Genomic DNA, 10,630 nt, shown 5'->3' with positions numbered 1-10,630 from the left:
GGTTAGCAGATGTTATTGCGAGTGTAGCGAAAGGCTTGTGATTCTAGTTCTGACAGTGCAGCAATATATAACAAGTAATCTAACAATTCCACAACAACTACCTAATACACACAAATCTAAGTAAAGGGATGGAATAAGAATATGTACATATAAATAATGGATGGGCCATGACCCACCGGCATAGACGAGGTGCAATAGATGGTATAAAATATAGTGTATACATCTGGGATGAGTAGTGCGAGATGTGTTAACATCATTATTAAAGTGGCATTAATAGTGACTAGTGATCCATTTGTTAGGGTGGCCAATGATTTCAAGTCTGTATGTAGGCAGCAGCCTTTCTGTGTTAGTGATGGATGTTTAACAGTCTCATGGCCTTGAGATAAAAATAGCTTCTATGTCTTTCGGTCCCAGCTTTGATGCACCTGTACTGACCTCGCCTTCTGGATGGTAGCGGGGTGAACAGGCAGTGGCTCGGGTGGTTGTTGTCCTTGATGATCTTTTTGGCCTTCCTGTGACATCGGGTGCTGTAGGTGTCCTGGAGGGCAGGTATTTTGCCCCCGATGATGCGTTGTGCAGACCGCACCACCCTCTCCACAATCATCTCCTTTGTTTTGTTGACGTTGAGTGAGAGGTTGTTTTCCTGACACCACACTGCCAGGTCTCTGACCTCCTCCCTATAGGTTGTCTCATCGTCTCATTTTTTTACGGCTGGCCTTGCCTTCCACCTGGCTACCCCTACTCCGGTCAACAGCCCTGCACCCCCCACAGCAACTTGCCCAAGCCTCCCCCATATCTCTCCTCTCTTTCTAAAATTATCCCTATTACTAGACTGTTCAACCTCTCTTTTGTATTGTCTGAGATCCCCTAAGATTGGAAAGCTGCCGCTTTTCAAAGGGGGAGACACTCTAGACCCAAACTGCTACAGACCTATATCTGTCCTTTTTAAGGTCGTCGAAAGCCAAGTTAACAAACAGATCACCGACCATTTAGAATCCCACCGTACCTTCTCCGCTTTGCAAACTGGTTTCCGAGCTGGTCATGGGTGCACCTCAGCCACGCTCAAGGTCCTAAATGATATCATAACATAAACGAGATCATAACCGCCATCGATAAGAGACAATACTGTGCAGCTATATTTGTCGACCTGGCCAAGGCTTTCGACTCTGTCAATCACCACATTCACGGCAGACTCGACAGCCTTGGTTTCTCAAATGACTGCCTTGCCTGGTTCATCAACTACTTCTCAGATAGAGTTCAGTGTGTTAAATCGGAGGGCCTATTGTCCGGACCTCTGGCAGTCTCTATGGGGGTGTCACAGGATTCAATTCTCGGGCCGACTCTTTTCTCTGTATACATCAATGATGTCGCTCTTGCTGCTGGGGATTCTCTGATCCACCTCTATGCAGACGACACCATTTTGTATACTTCTGGCCCTTCTTTGGACACTGTGTTAACAAACCTCCAGACAAGCTTCAATGCCATAAAACTCTCCTTCCGTGGTCTCAAACTGCTATTAAATGCAAGTTAAACTAAATGCATGCTCTTCAACCGATTGCTGCCCATACCTGCCCGCCCGTCCAGCATCACTACTCTGGACGGTTCTGACTTTGAATATGTGGGCAACTACAAATACCTAGGTGTCTGGTTAAACTGTAAACTCTCCTTCCAGACTCACATTAAGCACCTCCAATCCAAAATTAAATCTAGAATCGGCTTCCTATTTCTCAACAAAGCATCCTTCACTCATGCTGCCAAACATACCCTCGTAAAACTGACTATCCTACCGATCCTCGACTTCGGCAATGTCATTTACAAAATAGCCTCCAACACTCTGCTCAGCATATTGGATCCATTTTGTCATCCATTTTGTCAACAAAGCCATATATACTACCCACCACTGCGACCTGTGTGCTCTCGTTGGCTGGCCCTCGCTTCATATTCGTTGCCAAACCCACTGGCTCCAGGTCATCTATAAGTCTTTGCTAGGTAAAGTCCCGCCTTTTCTCAGCTCACTGGTCACCATAGCAGCACCCACCCGTAGCACGCGCTCCAGCAGGTATATCTCACTGGTCACCCCCAAAGCCAATTCCTCATTTGGCCGCCTTTCCTTACAGTTCTCTGCTGCCAATGACTGGAACGAACTGCAAGAATCAGTGAATAGGCTCTATTCAGTGCACCAGTCCCTCCTGCAGCAAAGCACCCCCACAACATGATGCTGCCACCCCTGTGCTTCACGGTTGGGATGTTGTTCTTCGGCTTGCAAGCCTCCCTCTTTTTCCTCCAAACATAACGATGGTCATTATGGCCAAACAGTTCTAATTTTGTTTCATCAGACCAGAGGACACTTCTCCAAAAAGTATGATCTTTGTCCCCATGTGCAGTTGCAAACCGTAGTCTGGCTATTTTATGGCGGTTTTGGAGCAGTGGCTTCTTCCTTGCTGAGCGGCCTTTCAGGTTATGTCGATATAAGACTCGTTTTTACTGTGGATATAGATACTTTTGTACCTGTTTCCTCCAGCATCTTCACATGGTCCTTTGCTGTTGTTCCGGGATTGATTTGCACTTTTCGCACTAAAGTTCATTCATCTCTAGGAGCGGTATGATGGCTGCGTGGTCCCATGGTGTTTATACTTGCGTACTATTGTTTATACTAATGAATGTGGTATCTTCAGGCGTTTGGAAATTGCTTCCAAGGATGAACCGGACTTGTGGAGGTCTACCATTTTTTTTCTGAGGTCTTGGCTGATTTCTTTTGATTTTCCCATGATGTCAAGCAAAGAGGCGCTGATTTTGAAGGTAGAACTTGAAATACATCCACAGTTACACCTCCAAATGACTCACATTATGTAAATTAGCCTATCAGAAGCTTCTAAAGCCATGACATAATTTTCTGGAATTTTCCAAGCTGTTTAAAAGCACAGTTATCTTAGTGTATGGAAACTTCTGACCCACTGGAATTGTGATACAGTGAATTGTAAGTGAAATAGTTGAATTGAATTGTGTCATGCACAAAGTAGATGTCCTAACCAAAATTATAGTTTGAAACAAGACTTTTGTGGAGTAGTTGAAAAACAAGTTTTAATGACTCCAACCTAAGTGTATGTAAACTTCCGACTTCAACTGTATACATTTGTAAGAGTATTCCACCTTGAAGAGTGCTTGTTTTAACCAGCAGCATACCACTATGCATCCCAGTGCTGGCTTGTCTCTAAAGCTAAGCAGGGTTGGTCCCTAAATGAGAGTCCAGATGCTGCTGGAAGTGGTCTTGGAGTGCCAGTAGGAAGCACTCTTTTCTCCTATCCCCCCCCCCCAAAAAATCCCAATACCCCAGTGCAGTGATTGGGGACATTGCCCTGTGTAGGGTGTCTTCTTTCAAATTGGATGTTAAATGGGTGTCCTGACTGTCTGTCGTCACTAAAGATCCCATGGCACGGCACTTATCATAAGTAGGGGTGTTAACCCTATTATGGCCACCTAATCGTCCCCAGCTTCCAATTGGCTCATTCATCCCCCCTCCTCTCTGCTGCAACTATTCCCCGGTTCACTGCTGTAAATGAGAATGTGTTCTGATTCAACTTAACTGGTAAAATTAAGGGATTTTTTTTTCTTCCAAAGGCACACATACAGTAAGTGTACACAAACGGAGCATCTCCTGCTATGCAGCTATGGCATGTACAGGTACTGGAAAGTGAACAGCAAATACAGTATGTCCTCTGTTAGGCCACAAAAAAACCCAGTCACCGTGCTTGTTGTGACTTATCCCAGCTAGTGACGTGTCCGCTTCAGTGAAGGACTCCTGGAAAATAATTATTTCCCTGTGCATCACTCTCAGGTTTCAGAGACGCCTATCCTTCCCCATTCACTGTGCTCCCGCCCTATATCCACCATGCATGAAAGCACAGGAACGAAGTCTTGCCGCAAAACTCACGTTTCTCACAAACAAAACAAGACATAAAACCGAATCACTCAATCACTCAACAATAACAAACAAGATGGGATCAATCCATGCTCCCTCTGTTCACCTGTTCATCCATATCCACCTACATTCCAGTGGTGTTGGCCTTTCATTCCGATGTACTGAACGGTGAGACTCAGTTGAAACCTGGTGATGAACTATGGATCTTTGCACATCAGTCCCGCTGCCATGAGTGGTGGTGATATGAGGTGAGGAATGGGATGTTGTACATTGGTCTCAAGGCTATTCAAATCAATGGCACAGTGGTCCTTATCCTTCTTCAGCTGCCTGTGTGGCAAAGTGGTCCTTATCCTTCTTCAGCTGCCTGTGTTGCACAGGGGGGGGGGGGTGTTCTTTCCTCCAGCTGCATGAGACAGGCCATGTCGGAGGGGATGGCTTCCGGGTTTGACCCCTGGGCCCGGGGGAGGCAGCTGGAAGCTACTGTTGTTGTTCTGTCAGTTCATCAGCTGCTGGATTTTTATCATGGGCTTGGTCTCACCGATCAGAGGCAATGAGGTCAGAGAGGGAGTGGCGATGGCGAGATGGGGAGAGAGGGGTGAGGGTAATCAAGATATATAAGGAGAGAGGGAATGGGTGGAGGAAGCTGGATAAAGGAACAGGTGGGGAAAAGGAAACATATAGACAGGAAGTTGGAGACAAATTGTGCTGAAATGTAGAGGACGGGAGATGACACAGAGACAGATAGACATTACCGGTCAAACTTTTCCAGACATATAGTACCTCACACAAAACATAGGCTCTAGCTTGTTCATTAAAAAAATGAATGTGTGTCATAAATAACTCCACCGCATTTGGCAGACCAGGACAGATAGACTAGTAGCCAGGTTTATCAGCAGGTCTGTGCCCTCTGTGCCAGCATGTCTGTGACCTGCGCTGAGTATCAACAGGAGTTGTACTCTGTGGGGAACTAGCTAGGTTTGATGATGGCAGCATGTACAATAGTGTGAAAGGGGTAAATTATATTCTGAAAGAATATTCTTGAAATGAATTGAAGCCTGCATATGTGTCCCTTTCACAGCACACAACAAAACCGGCCAGAATTGACTAGCATGTGTTAAAATGAACATGGTAAAAGATTTCAATTAACACTCAGTGGTGTAAAATAGCCCAAATGCTGGTGTTAATAACCAGTGTTGAACCAAAACCATGCCTATCCCTATCATATTTTCCAGCATGTTTTTGAAATTGACATTGATTGATTAATTAATCTTATGCTACTCAAATATAAGTAACATACATTTTTCTAAACTATTCCAATCTGTTACTTTGACTTCTTGCACACGTTACTGAAATGGTTGTTCCAGTTTCGATGTTTAAGTTAATCTCCTATCATTGTCTTCCCAACCCTGGCAGTCATTCATATTGCAGGTTGCGGGTGAATACAAATTCCAAATGTTGGAAATCCTAACTCTGGCTGGATTCCAATAGGCATTACACATCACTTTGCAAGCCACCATAATGTGACATGCAGGCCTGCTGTGGCCTGTAAACTATACCTTTCAGGCCACGGTATTAGGGTAAAACTAGGCCTTCCGAAATATATATTGGATTGTCTTAGGGGGGAATTTCCGACCCGAGTTAAGCATGCGTATGTGGAACGTAATTCCCTTTTTATGCACTTTTCTCTCTACGCGTATTCTGACCTTGAATTTAGGCTTAAGAATAGCGTGCTATTCACCCGCTATTTCTTTGGGGTGGAGATAAGTCTACAGATACACATTATTCTGACCTTACTTAATTCTCTCATAATTGCACCACATTTACAACGCAATGAAACAAGGAATAAGGTTGAGCAACCTGACGGTTCCAAGTGGAACAACATCTACTTTTCCCGATAGAAATAACACCATTCTCCATGCACTGTAATTTACAAATTGAAAAGAGCTACTGATAAGAGCTAGGTAAAGGAGTAAAGGGGATTGTAAACATAAACTACATTTGTTTTAGGTCTATTTTACCTTATGATTGCGGGAGACAAATGTGAAATCAGTCATATTGCAGCAAACTGAAGCATATCGACATATCACATTGTCATGACGTTGCCCTGTTGGGGAGGTTTATGACTCCCATAAATACCTTTCCCCCTTTCCTCTCTCTCTACTCTACAGAGTGTCTCTTGGAAAGCCCTTTGTTAACATAGAGAGAGTCTGAAAACATCAAAAGGTTGGGGACCGGAACCATATTTTGGTAATCCAACCAGCTGAAAATATATGTTGGTACTTAAATAATATGATGTCAGATCAGTTGTTGTCTGAGACATTATTACTTATGATAGGATGACATAAACTGTATCTTGGAAAGTCTACACATTCTAGTTATCAGATTCACATGGAATTGTTGTGCAATTTAAATGTTTAAATATGAAACTATTTGTAAAAAGATTAAATGTAATTTTAGCTTCTAAAGGAGAGAATGGTTTTCCTAAAGTAAAAACTCTGCTCACTCAGTGGCCCCGCTCAAGTGAACAGACATTGGTTGTATTCTATGAAACACGCCCTTCTCTCCCACCACTACATAAGCCCCTTTACGAAAATGTAACTTTGTGTTCCCGAGGATGTGAGGACTGCTGTCCAGACGTTAAAAGGGCTAATATCAACTACAGAACTAAGCCAACCTCAGCGTGACCTCAAAGTGTGGCAACTTGGTATGAACTTTAAACTCTTATTCACTAAAGAAGTGATACCTCCTAGACGTTGAGTTAGCAGCAGCAGCTGTAAACTTGGGCTAGGAAAGGACGGACAAAGTATTTATTCTGCCACACGATGACGGTACTACAACGTACCCACTCTACCACCAGGCATTCTTCAGAGGACAAGAGATCCCTGCTGGGCAACCCGGCCTTCCATCTACGACCAACCTATTGAAGTGCAGCTCAGAGTAAATATTTCTTGCATTTTCCTTTTCCAAATGGGCGGTTATTTAGAATGCATAAGATTCTGTATTTACGATAGCATAGCTTCACAAGGTACGATCAGAGACCCAAAACTTTTGTTCCTCAGTCTTCCCGCGCTTTCATTCAAACCCAACCCCCCTTTCTTTGTGTAACCAGCGTCATATAGGTTCCGTCCACCAGGGGCGTTTCTTTTATGACATAATTAGTAATCAATGTATGATCCATCCTGTGTATATGTAATTATGTGTGATTATTTAGGTTTTTAGTAAATAAATAATTAAACCAAAGGTTGTATTGCTGATTCAACTTGTTAGCCAGGGTTCGTGAAGATTCTACGACGTTCAGATGAGACTGAAAAAGGTGACGATTAATAATTGACTGCTATTGAGGTAAAAGATTACCAGGTCTTAAGAGTTTATTTGGAAGATAACAGCTCTATAAACATTCTTCCGTGGGTGTTAGTTTACCTTTCTTTCCTCTGTCACGTTCGTATGGTTGTTCCTGAGGATCGGTAGCAATAGTGGATCAAACAGTGAGTTCCAAAAGTATTGGGACAGTGACACACTTTTTGTTGTTTTGACTCTGTACTCCAGCACTTGAAATTATACAATGACTATAAACTGCAGACTGTCAGGATTCATTTGAGGGTGAACCGTTAAGAAGTTACAGCACTATTTGTACATAGTCCACCCCTTTTAGAGGAACAAAAGTATTGGGACAAATTGACTTATACAGAATGTATATTAAAGTAGTCAAGGGTTTAGATTTTGGCCCCATATTACTAACAAGCAATGATTACATGCAGTGCCTTGCGAAAGTATTCGGCCCCCTTGAACTTTGCGACCTTTTGCCATATTTCAGGCTTCAAACATTAAGATATAAAACTGTATTTTTTTGTGAAGAATCAACAACAAGTGGGACACAATCATGAAGTGGAACGACATTTATTGGATATTTCAAACTTTTTTAACAAATCAAAAACTGAAAAATTGGGCGTGCAAAATTATTCAGCCCCCTTAAGTTAATACTTTGTAGCGCCACCTTTTGCTGCGATTACAGCTGTAAGTCGCTTGGGGTATGTCTCTATCAGTTTTGCACATCGAGAGACTGACATTTTTTCCCATTCCTCCTTGCAAAACAGCTCGAGCTCAGTGAGGTTGGATGGAGAGCATTTGTGAACAGCAGTTTTCAGTTCTTTCCACAGATTCTCAATTGGATTCAGGTCTGGACTTTGACTTGGCCATTCTAACACCTGGATATGTTTATTTTTGAACCATTCCATTGTAGATTTTGCTTTATGTTTTGGATCATTGTCTTGTTGGAAGACAAATCTCCGTCCCAGTCTCAGGTCTTTTGCAGACTCCATCAGGTTTTCTTCCAGAATGGTCCTGTATTTGGCTCCATACATCTTCCCATCAATTTTAACCATCTTCCCTGTCCCTGCTGAAGAAAAGCAGGCCCAAACCATGATGCTGCCACCACCATGTTTGACAGTGGGGATGGTGTGTTCAGCTGTGTTGCTTTTACGCCAAACATAACGTTTTGCATTGTTGCCAAAAAGTTCAATTTTGGTTTCATCTGACCAGAGCACCTTCTTCCACATGTTTGGTGTGTCTCCCAGGTGGCTTGTGGCAAACTTTAAACAACACTTTTTATGGATATCTTTAAGAAATGGCTTTCTTCTTGCCACTCTTCCATAAAGGCCAGATTTGTGCAATATACGACTGATTGTTGTCCTATGGACAGAGTCTCCCACCTCAGCTGTAGATCTCTGCAGTTCATCCAGAGTGATCATGGGCCTCTTGGCTGCATCTCTGATCAGTCTTCTCCTTGTATGAGCTGAAAGTTTAGAGGGATGGCCAGGTCTTGGTAGATTTGCAGTGGTCTGATACTCCTTCCATTTCAATATTATCGCTTGCACAGTGCTCCTTGGGATGTTTAAAGCTTGGGAAATCTTTTTGTATCCAAATCTGGCTTTAAACTTCTTCACAACAGTATCTCGGACCTGCCTAGTGTGTTCCTTGTTCTTCATGATGCTCTCTGCGCTTTTAACGGACCTCTGAGACTATCACAGTGCAGGTGCATTTATACGGAGACTTGATTACACACAGGTGGATTGTATTTATCATCATTAGTCATTTAGGTCAACATTGAATCATTCAGAGATCCTCACTGAACTTCTGGAGAGAGTTTGCTGCACTGAAAGTAGAGGGGCTAAATAATTTTGCACACCCAATTTTTCAGTTTTTGATTTGTTAAAAAAGTTTGAAATATCCAATAAATGTCGTTCCACTTCATGATTGTGTCCCACTTGTTGTTGATTCTTCACAAAAAAATACATTTTTATATCTTTATGTTTGAAGCCTGAAATGTGGCAAAAGGTCGCAAAGTTCAAGGGGGCCGAATACTTTCGCAAGGCACTGTAAAGCATGTGACTCTACAAACTTGTTGGATGCATTTGCTGTTTGTTTTGGTTGTGTTTCAGGTTATTTTGTGCCCTGTAGAAATTAATGGTAAATAATGTATTGTGTCATTTTGGAGTCACTTTTATTGTAAATAAGAATAGAATATGTTTCTTAACACTTGTACATTAATGTGGATTCTTCCATGATTACAGATAGTCCTGAATACTAAACTGTTAACTATTTAATAATACACATAAGTGAATTGGTCCCAATACTTTTGGACCCTTAAATAGAGGGGGACTATGTACAAAAATTACAGAAATCTCGAAACGGTTCATCCGATGGATGAAAATACCTTCCAATTAAAGCTGACAATCTGCACTTTAACCTCATAGTGATATTATAATTTCATACAGAGCCTTAACTACAAAGAATGTGACTGTCCCAATACTTTTGGAGCTCACTGACATTAGGTTAACGTATTACAAGTGGGCAGACATTTGGGACATGTATCCTATTTGAAACATTATGAAATGCAAACCACACATAACTGTTTAAACCTGGAATCTGGGGCATGGTTCGTGAAGACTGGACTGTTGTCATCACAGTTCCATGATTAGTGAGGATTATTAGGGTAGATTTATAGGACTACTGTTCGTCCGCTACTGTACACTTTTCTCACCTTCAAATATTTACTGCTTTGAACAATTGAACATGGCAACTGCTATAAAGAAGCAGGAAGCGAGTTTAATAATAACGAACATGGGAGCGTTACAAAACAACCGCCACATCTGGACATGGAAACAGAACTATTGCTGCCTGATGATTGAGGTTGGTGAGGGCTATATGAAGGGAGGATAATCATTGTGGTGATGAAGCTCTCTTAACCTGCTTTTTTATTACTCAGAAATACTTTACTCACCCGAAATAATATACGAGATCAGAGTATTTGTTTATCTAGCAATTCATTTTAATGACCTCATATTAACTTAGGATTTCACTTGGTGAAGGACACAGGACTGAACATTTATTAATGCAACAACCATGTCTGTCACTAGCAAACACAGTCCTAGGTATTACTGGTAACTCTAAAATTCACTTAAAAGGCAACCTGACAAGCAGGGTTTTAGGGCCTAAAACGTTACATTCAATTCCGATTTCTGGTTTGGGATTTTTTTTATAGTTCTTCAAAGAACAATCTCATTTATGGATGGCATCGTATGTCAATAACCTTATTTGGTTCCAACTTGCACCTTTATTTTTAAGGTGCAAATGCATTGGGGTAAACTAATCTAATTATGTAGAGTTTCACTGTTACGCAAAGGGTGACTATGAAATGTCAATATTACATCC

This window comes from Oncorhynchus mykiss, chromosome 30, assembly GCF_013265735.2.
Source record: "Oncorhynchus mykiss isolate Arlee chromosome 30, USDA_OmykA_1.1, whole genome shotgun sequence".
Lineage (NCBI taxonomy): Eukaryota > Metazoa > Chordata > Actinopteri > Salmoniformes > Salmonidae > Oncorhynchus > Oncorhynchus mykiss.
The sequence above is the reverse complement of the archived record's forward strand: the minus strand, read 5'-3'. Positions refer to the sequence as shown.